The sequence below is a fragment of the Augochlora pura genome, chromosome 7 (assembly GCF_028453695.1).
Source record: "Augochlora pura isolate Apur16 chromosome 7, APUR_v2.2.1, whole genome shotgun sequence".
NCBI lineage: Eukaryota > Metazoa > Arthropoda > Insecta > Hymenoptera > Halictidae > Augochlora > Augochlora pura.
In genome coordinates this window covers 26,374,532-26,381,898 of record NC_135778.1, presented here as the reverse complement: position 1 = coordinate 26,381,898, position 7,367 = coordinate 26,374,532, and the positions used below count along the sequence as shown (strand labels likewise).

At 41.8% G+C, this 7,367-nt stretch overlaps 1 protein-coding gene across 1 annotated transcript in view; it reads right to left on the bottom strand.

Annotated features, from left to right (window-relative positions):
• Heph (polypyrimidine tract-binding protein 1 heph) overlaps positions 1 to 7,367 on the bottom strand; it is a 504,094-nt gene that overhangs the window by 425,462 nt on the left and 71,265 nt on the right. The gene's annotated exons all lie outside the window — the stretch shown is intronic.

The following is a 7,367-nucleotide window of genomic DNA, read 5'->3' as shown; positions in this document are numbered from 1 at the left end:
GAGAGAGAGAGAGAGAGAGAGAGAGAGAGAGAGAGAGAGAGAGAGAGGAGAGGAGACCGCCGAGCGATCGAGGAAGGCGGATTCGCGGCGCGCAGTAATAGAATAGTAAATACTTCATTAGCGCGGTTACTACACCCTCGTGGCCAGTCGGTCATAGAGAAATCGCTGCGCGGGTTAAATGAACCGGCCGGCCAGCCCCCTGCCACCTTTCTTTCCGCGCTGCCTATTATGGCAGCGCTCTGCTTCCGGTTGCCGGCGCATACGCGAGCATGCGGTGCCTTCGCGTTGCAATTACTTGCGCGAATAAATAATACACGGACGGTGACCCCGTGCCACCGGGTATAAAACAGTCGTATCGCGCGGAGCCGGGCCACCGTTCACCGGGAATTTGAAAATATTTATTATTATATTATATCTTCTGACAAAATGCTGGCCGCGAAGTGTACTAGAAATTTGGCTGCAAAAGAGAAAGAACGAACTTTGTTTGGAAGAATTTTTAGTAGCGTCAATGATTTTGAAGATATTTGATTAGGTCGATTTAAATGTTCCACCCTGTGTATATTCGGTAACATCGTAGAAGCTGAATACATGGAAGAATATATAAACAGACGAAATTATGAAAAGTGATGGCTAGTATGGCAAAATTACCAAAGCAAAATAAAGAAATATTAAATACAAAATTATCTAGAAAAAAGTAAATACAAAAGTCGTGATAATAATGATTAATGATTCAAGATATCTTTTGAAATAGCAATAGCAATTAGACAATTGTGTAGACATGTACGTATGTCCAGACGTAGAAAGAGATTATGAAAAATAGAACAGCTGAAAAGGAAGCATGTCGGCCGCAGCGTATAAACAACAATCACCGTGAAATAACAATTTACCGGGTTCCGATAAGGAATTTACGTTCAATATTAACTGGAGCCAACGGTGGGGGAATTCTGCTCGAAGTCTTGAGCACACAGTGGGCACGTATATACACGGCGACTCGCATACGTATACTCGTTACATGTATATTTACTCTGAAAGTTTCGACTGCGATAAGCGTGAGGTGAATCGGGGACACGGAACCTATTTTTCCTCGACGGAGCTTCCCTATGTATTATTCACCGTTGCGTCTCTGATATTTCACCCCTGAATGCTCTAATGCGTCCAGAGAACGCCGGGACCCGTCCAGGTTAGAGGGTGGAGCCTCGATCCACGAGGATAACGTTCGACATCGGTAATCCCGCCAAGAGGAGGGCAATTTTGATTTTCGTACCGTGATACTGTATAATCGGCGGCCTTGCATGTCCACAAACAAATCCGCTACGTGCGCCCCACACCGCGCAAGCATGCTCACCTGAAACAAAACGGAAAATAATCAGGACAAGGTAATTTTAGTGTTCTCGCGATTTATTAACTGCCACGATTATTTTCCATGAAATATTACCTGTCGAACGTCTTTACATCAAGCACTTTGATTCTTATTAAAGGTAGATTACTTGTAAGCAAAGTTAGTCTAGAGATAATCGTGATTAAAGGTAATCCTGGGATCAATTCATGATTACGGTTAATCCAGTCTTAATTTTGATCGATGTTGGTACAGGTATTGTTTTGATTAAAGTTAAGGCCAACGTAGCAAGGATTTAGTATAGCCTGATTTTAATTATAATTAAAAATAGTCGTGGTTTAAGTAGAATTTAAGTTAACCCCTTGCACTATCGCTCCTTTCATGCTATGACGATCAGCATTTATTCGTACCTAACAATTTTCCTAATAGGATCAGACAATTTTTGTTTGCTGTATTGTCTTTATTTACCCCCGTTTCTATATTTTGACAACAGATGAATTTATTTTTACGTCGAAGTATGAGAAATTAATAATATTTATATTTAGTAGAGCTTGCATAAAATCTTCACCACGAGTCTGACTCGTTATTGTAGTGCAAGGGGTTAATAAGACTTAAAGTTAATGAAAGATTAATAATCCTTAAGTTTGGCACAAGTTTGATAAGGGTTGAAGTTACTGCAAGATTAATAATCCTTGAGCTTGGCACAAGTTTAATAAGGGTTGAAGTTAGTGCATGACTCATGAGGTTTAAATTTAGTTCATGATTAATCGCGATTAAATTTAATTTGAGTTTAATCACAGTTTTTAGTTCAAGTTTAATAAGGATTAAATTAGTCTAAGTTGAGTCCCAACAATTCTTGGCCTTGTATTTAGAAACAGGGTGTTTTATTCTATTCTGCACATTGAAACATCTCTGTTATATTTACTGTTATAAAAAATATGTCAGGACAACTTTGTTTAATTCAATGTTAAACATATTACGATTCATGTTCTTTTCCTCTCAAGCAAATTTTTGTCCAGGTAATGAAGGACGTCACTATGTTTTACACATTACCTCCTAATATTTTGATGTTCAAGAAATCGTGATAACCTTTGTAATATAATATAATATTATAATGTTATTATAATTGTATATATAATTATACATATTATGTATAGTAATAATTATATTATAATAGGATTTAAAAATTAGGATTATAAAAATTATGATAGGATTCCACATTAGAAATATTAATTCTTTTCGCAATTACACCCTAATTCTTTTCCGTTGAAAACGTTTGAAACAATCGATCTACCTGCAAACAAAATAGAAATTTCTATTAGAAGAAATTGCAGCTGCTTCGCTTCCAGGCTGGCTTATCGCCTCGAAGCAGACCTTGTATTATTAACATAATTCATACATTATAGTGCGCATAGTTAGTAACTTATGTTTACCAATTGCTCCCCCTATCTTATCTTATTCATTACCCGTGTCTCGCGCATACTACAATTTCCTCTCGACTTTCTCCGTTACTCTGTTCCACTATTTCCCCATCTTTCTTTCTAAAGTCGAATCGAGCCGGTCACTATTAGTCGAGATAACGATTGAAAAGCGAATCCTCCAGCGCAGAGAGGACGAAGGTGGCGCGTCCCCGACGAACGAGAGCGGTGTCGTTAAAAGTGATAAAGCAATCCGTCTGCCAGTAATTCACGCGATCTCGGCCGCACTTCTGGACGGCTGTTGTCGCCGTGATGCATGGCTGCGACCGCGCTGCAATTAGTTCCCCGCGACAAATAGACCCGTAATCCGATGCAGCGGAGTTCGCCTTTAGTACCAGCGAGGAGACATTCACACAGCCGGGCCAGGCACTAGCTTCATTGACGCTTTACTGCACTTTTATTCGCACGCGGGATCTACGGGCTCCTAACAGTCGCGTCTCAACAGTCTCCACTTAAAATTAATCACTTTTCTACATTGTATAATGCCTGCAGGCTCTGGAGTGGCTCTAGGCGACGTTACAGCCTGAAGATTATTCAAGGTCACGAGTCGCATGCGGTGGAAAAAAAAGGAATACTTGCAGCGCGCGATTACCAGGTAAGACTGGGGAAGAATAGATTTTTGAAACAGTATAAAGGATGTATATAGCATGTCCCGTGATCCATGGTATCAGTTGGGTCAGTAGATTCTATGGCTGGGTATAAAAAGAAAATCGAGAATGATAAAATCATGTGCGAGGCTTCGATTTCGAGATAATTAAAGTCGCGCGTCAGTCGAGTGTACTTGGACTCGGCAGCGAGTCTTTATAAATAATAAAAATTAGTTTAATTGTACGAAAGTTATATTAGTCGAAAATGTCTTTTCTCTTGTGACAATTGTAATAAGTCGAACATGATGTAACAATATCCTTACCAATTTATTTCCGTTGTAGAAATGTAAAACAGACTCTGTTACATTTTCGTCGAAAAAATCAACCATTCCGAGGTTTAAACAAATTTTGTCGGGGGCGTACGCGTAGCGAATGAATATCAATTTATTTAGCCACGTACCGCAATGGGCCATAGCCCAATAATGATCACCGAAGCTGAAATAATTCGAACAACCAAGTTTTAAAACTGACATTTCCATTGCAATTACGATGCACGATATCGCAAAGAATTGATCGCGGTTTTTCGAATCCGATAAATATTCAGAAAAAGACAATGATCATCGCAAGGAATTGTTTGCAAAGTGGTTCAAGAGAATTGCACATGTTCAAAATTTAATTTGAAAAATGTTGCCGGCAGTCGATTTCCGCGGGAATGGCCAGCCGTAAGGAGTCTTTCGTTCGCAGCCATCACCTGGCGAACAGGTAAAAACCGAATTAGAATACGCTCGGGCCGGAAACGATCTCCGGCGAGCCCTTTATCCGCGAAGTTTGCCAATTCGGGCGCTAATAAGCACGGAACAGCAAGAACCCGGCGCAAAACCGCATTCCAAGTTAACGACCGAACACCAGTACGCTATAATTACTTTCTTCCGCGGCGCGCCGGTAAGAAGCGAGGCGGAGCCGTTCATACCGGGAGCGTTCCACGTCAACCATGAAACAGCCGCGGCCTTCAAAATTCCCCATGCCGTAGTATCGCCCCCCCCCCCCCCTAATCATCCCGAATTCCCAAGCAACAGTTAAAATAGCATGACGCAGCGGTTTAAATTTCGCGCCGACGTCCCCAGCCGCACGGCCTCCGCTAACTGTGCCAATAAAATACAAAGAACCCTAGCCATCGCGAGGGGTGCCGAGGCAGCAGGCGTCTTCGGGCGATCATGGCAACCCCTCCGTGTCCCTGACGCATGGGAATCGTGTGTAAGTATGGCAAGGGTGAAGCAGACGACGTTAGGCGACGCTAGGCGATGTTAGGCGACGCATCTAGGAGCAAACACGAGACACACGGCTTCACCTGCGACTGCGACGGCTGCCTATTTTTGCGGCCGCGGTGGGGCGTAGGGGGCAACCCGGCATAACTAATGACGAGGAGATAAACGGCGCGTAACGGGCGAAGCCGCCGCGGAGATTCCGCGTGGAAACCGACCGGAAATTCCCAGGGGGAGCCCTTGTCAGGAAATTGTCGGAATCCACGGCCGCCGGATGCGGCTTCACCCACGGAAAACGTCGTTGAAGACTCCTTCGGCTAGACACCGATTGCTCGGCTGGTTTATCGGAGTCCCGACAAAGTATCCTAGACCTAACTCGGGCTCGGCCTTGATTCACGAAGCTAACTCTGACTTAATCCTGATTAACACGTTCGTCGCCGCGTCACCCATGTCTGGGTGACACTAATTTCGGACCAATTTGGAAAATTTATTTTCATTGCAATATATTCGAGCGAAATGAATTCGACTATGATTTCTCGAATGCGAAAGAGTTCTAATGTCGTCCCCTATGATAAATGTGAACTCTTTAGTTTTATTTCAATTAATTAAATTGCTTTAATTATGTGGGGATTTGTAGTGTCTAATAGTGGGCGACGAACGTGTTAACTGAACCCAGAACTTGATCCGAGTGAAGCATTACTCGGATTGTTTCGCGTAAATATTTATCTAAGGTAATTCGAATGCAATTCCTTTCGGTCGAATATTTCTCCGGAATAATTTATTATTCGTTATAGATAAATCCACTTATTTCAATAATCCATTATTTATCCTAGATTGTACTATCTGTTTATAGAGAAAGACCTCTGTTAGACTAAAATTTTCTTCGGGCAAATTATTATCTATTCCGACGTTTATGCAAATAAATTTGCATTTGTTTAGATAGTCGTTCGACAGTGTCGAATTTTTGTTATTCTATATGTTTGAAGACTGAATTGATTTTCTATAAATTTGATTTAATTAGTTTTCATCCAATAGAAATTATTCTAATTTTATTCTAACCTTATTTTAATCAACTAATTCTGACCTAAATTTTAGCTAAATTCTAACTAAATTCCCCCAACAGACAATTTGGAAGAATTTACTGTAACTAAAAGCCACTTTCGTTTTTGTTTAGTCACGACTAATGAGCTCTAAATGCTACCTAACTGTGGACTGTCTTAGAGATTTAAAGTCTGATAGGCTTTACGCTATAACATTTCTTCAAATAAACTTAATTCACATTAAGTCATCATAGTCATATTGGATCCAACTAAAGTAGACTGTGTTATGCACGGTAGCATTATAAAACAGAGATTATTCTTAAGTAGGTAATCTCCAAATCCAAACAGAAAATTAATTTAGAGCAGGGCTCGGAATTAACCGGCATGCATCATGAGGATCGAGTGGGCTACGCCTTCTGGCTCCCGACGCGTGTCTCACTCCTCGTGATCGCTTCTTTCGGCTTGGAGCACCTCAAGTGCGCCTGCCTATTGCTTTGTACACCTGTGTACGCAGCATATAGACGATCACCGGGGAGCAAGAGGCGCGAGGGTAGCCGAGAGGCGTAGCTCTCGCGATCTTCATGCTCCGTGTTGGTTAATTCCGAGCCCTCATCTAGCGCAGCTACTTTGTACCCAACGCAGAGTCAAAATAATGCAGAGCTAACCTTATCACGAGCAACTAATTGTGATCTAACTTGGTCCACGCTCAGTTTGGTCCGACCATAGTAAATTCCCCCAAGGGACAATTTGGAAGAATTTACTGCAACCAACTTAGTTCCAGTTTACTCGCGTCTAACGAAGCCAGGCTTTAAATGGCTCCCGACTGTGGACGGTTTCAGGAGATTAAAGTCTGATAGGCTCTACTCCATAGCATTTCTCCAAATTAACCTAACTGGCATTAAATCGTTGAGGTTGTTCAAACTTTCGATAGAGGGAGCTCAATAATATACCGGTTTGTTGATACGCTAATTGCGTCGGTGGTTGCCAGCAGATTCGGTGGCTGAAGTAGTTCTCGTGTTTATCAGTTAGCTTCATTGGACAGAACCGAGGTTGCGAGCACCCTTCACCCGTGCCTCTTCGGATACGAGTTTGATAACGGGGAATTAAGTCGGTGGATTAGCAGTTTAACTTCAGAAATTTGCCGCATGCCAAGTACCAGCGGCCTAACTTTCTGTTTAATTCAATTACCGCGCCACTTTCAGACACGATACTCTCACGATTCCATCGGCAAGGTCCGAACGCCTTATATAATAATAATATATGATGCTCATTCTAATCATCTGTGGTTTCTTTGCATAGATACACACGTTAACGTTTTTGTAGATAAAATGTACGATCGTTAATGTGTGATAAGTTGCGCCTAGCTCCGCTCGCATGTGCCCAAACAAGGTTATACTTAGTTTAACACGTTCACGCCGGGGCGAAATTCTATATACGTCCGTTCGCGTGAGGCGGGACTTTCTTATCTCCAAATAATAATAAAAAAAATAGTCAAGTGTGACCCACCGGTGGGTCACGCCTGCGTAAACGTGTCAAGTCTAATCGTGACAAAAATCAGACCATAGTGTAGATTAGGTTTGTACAGATCTAGTTAGGTCTTTATAGGCCTCATAAAATATGTATAGGACCTCATAGGTTTCTTTAGGTCGGATCTAATAGTGTTA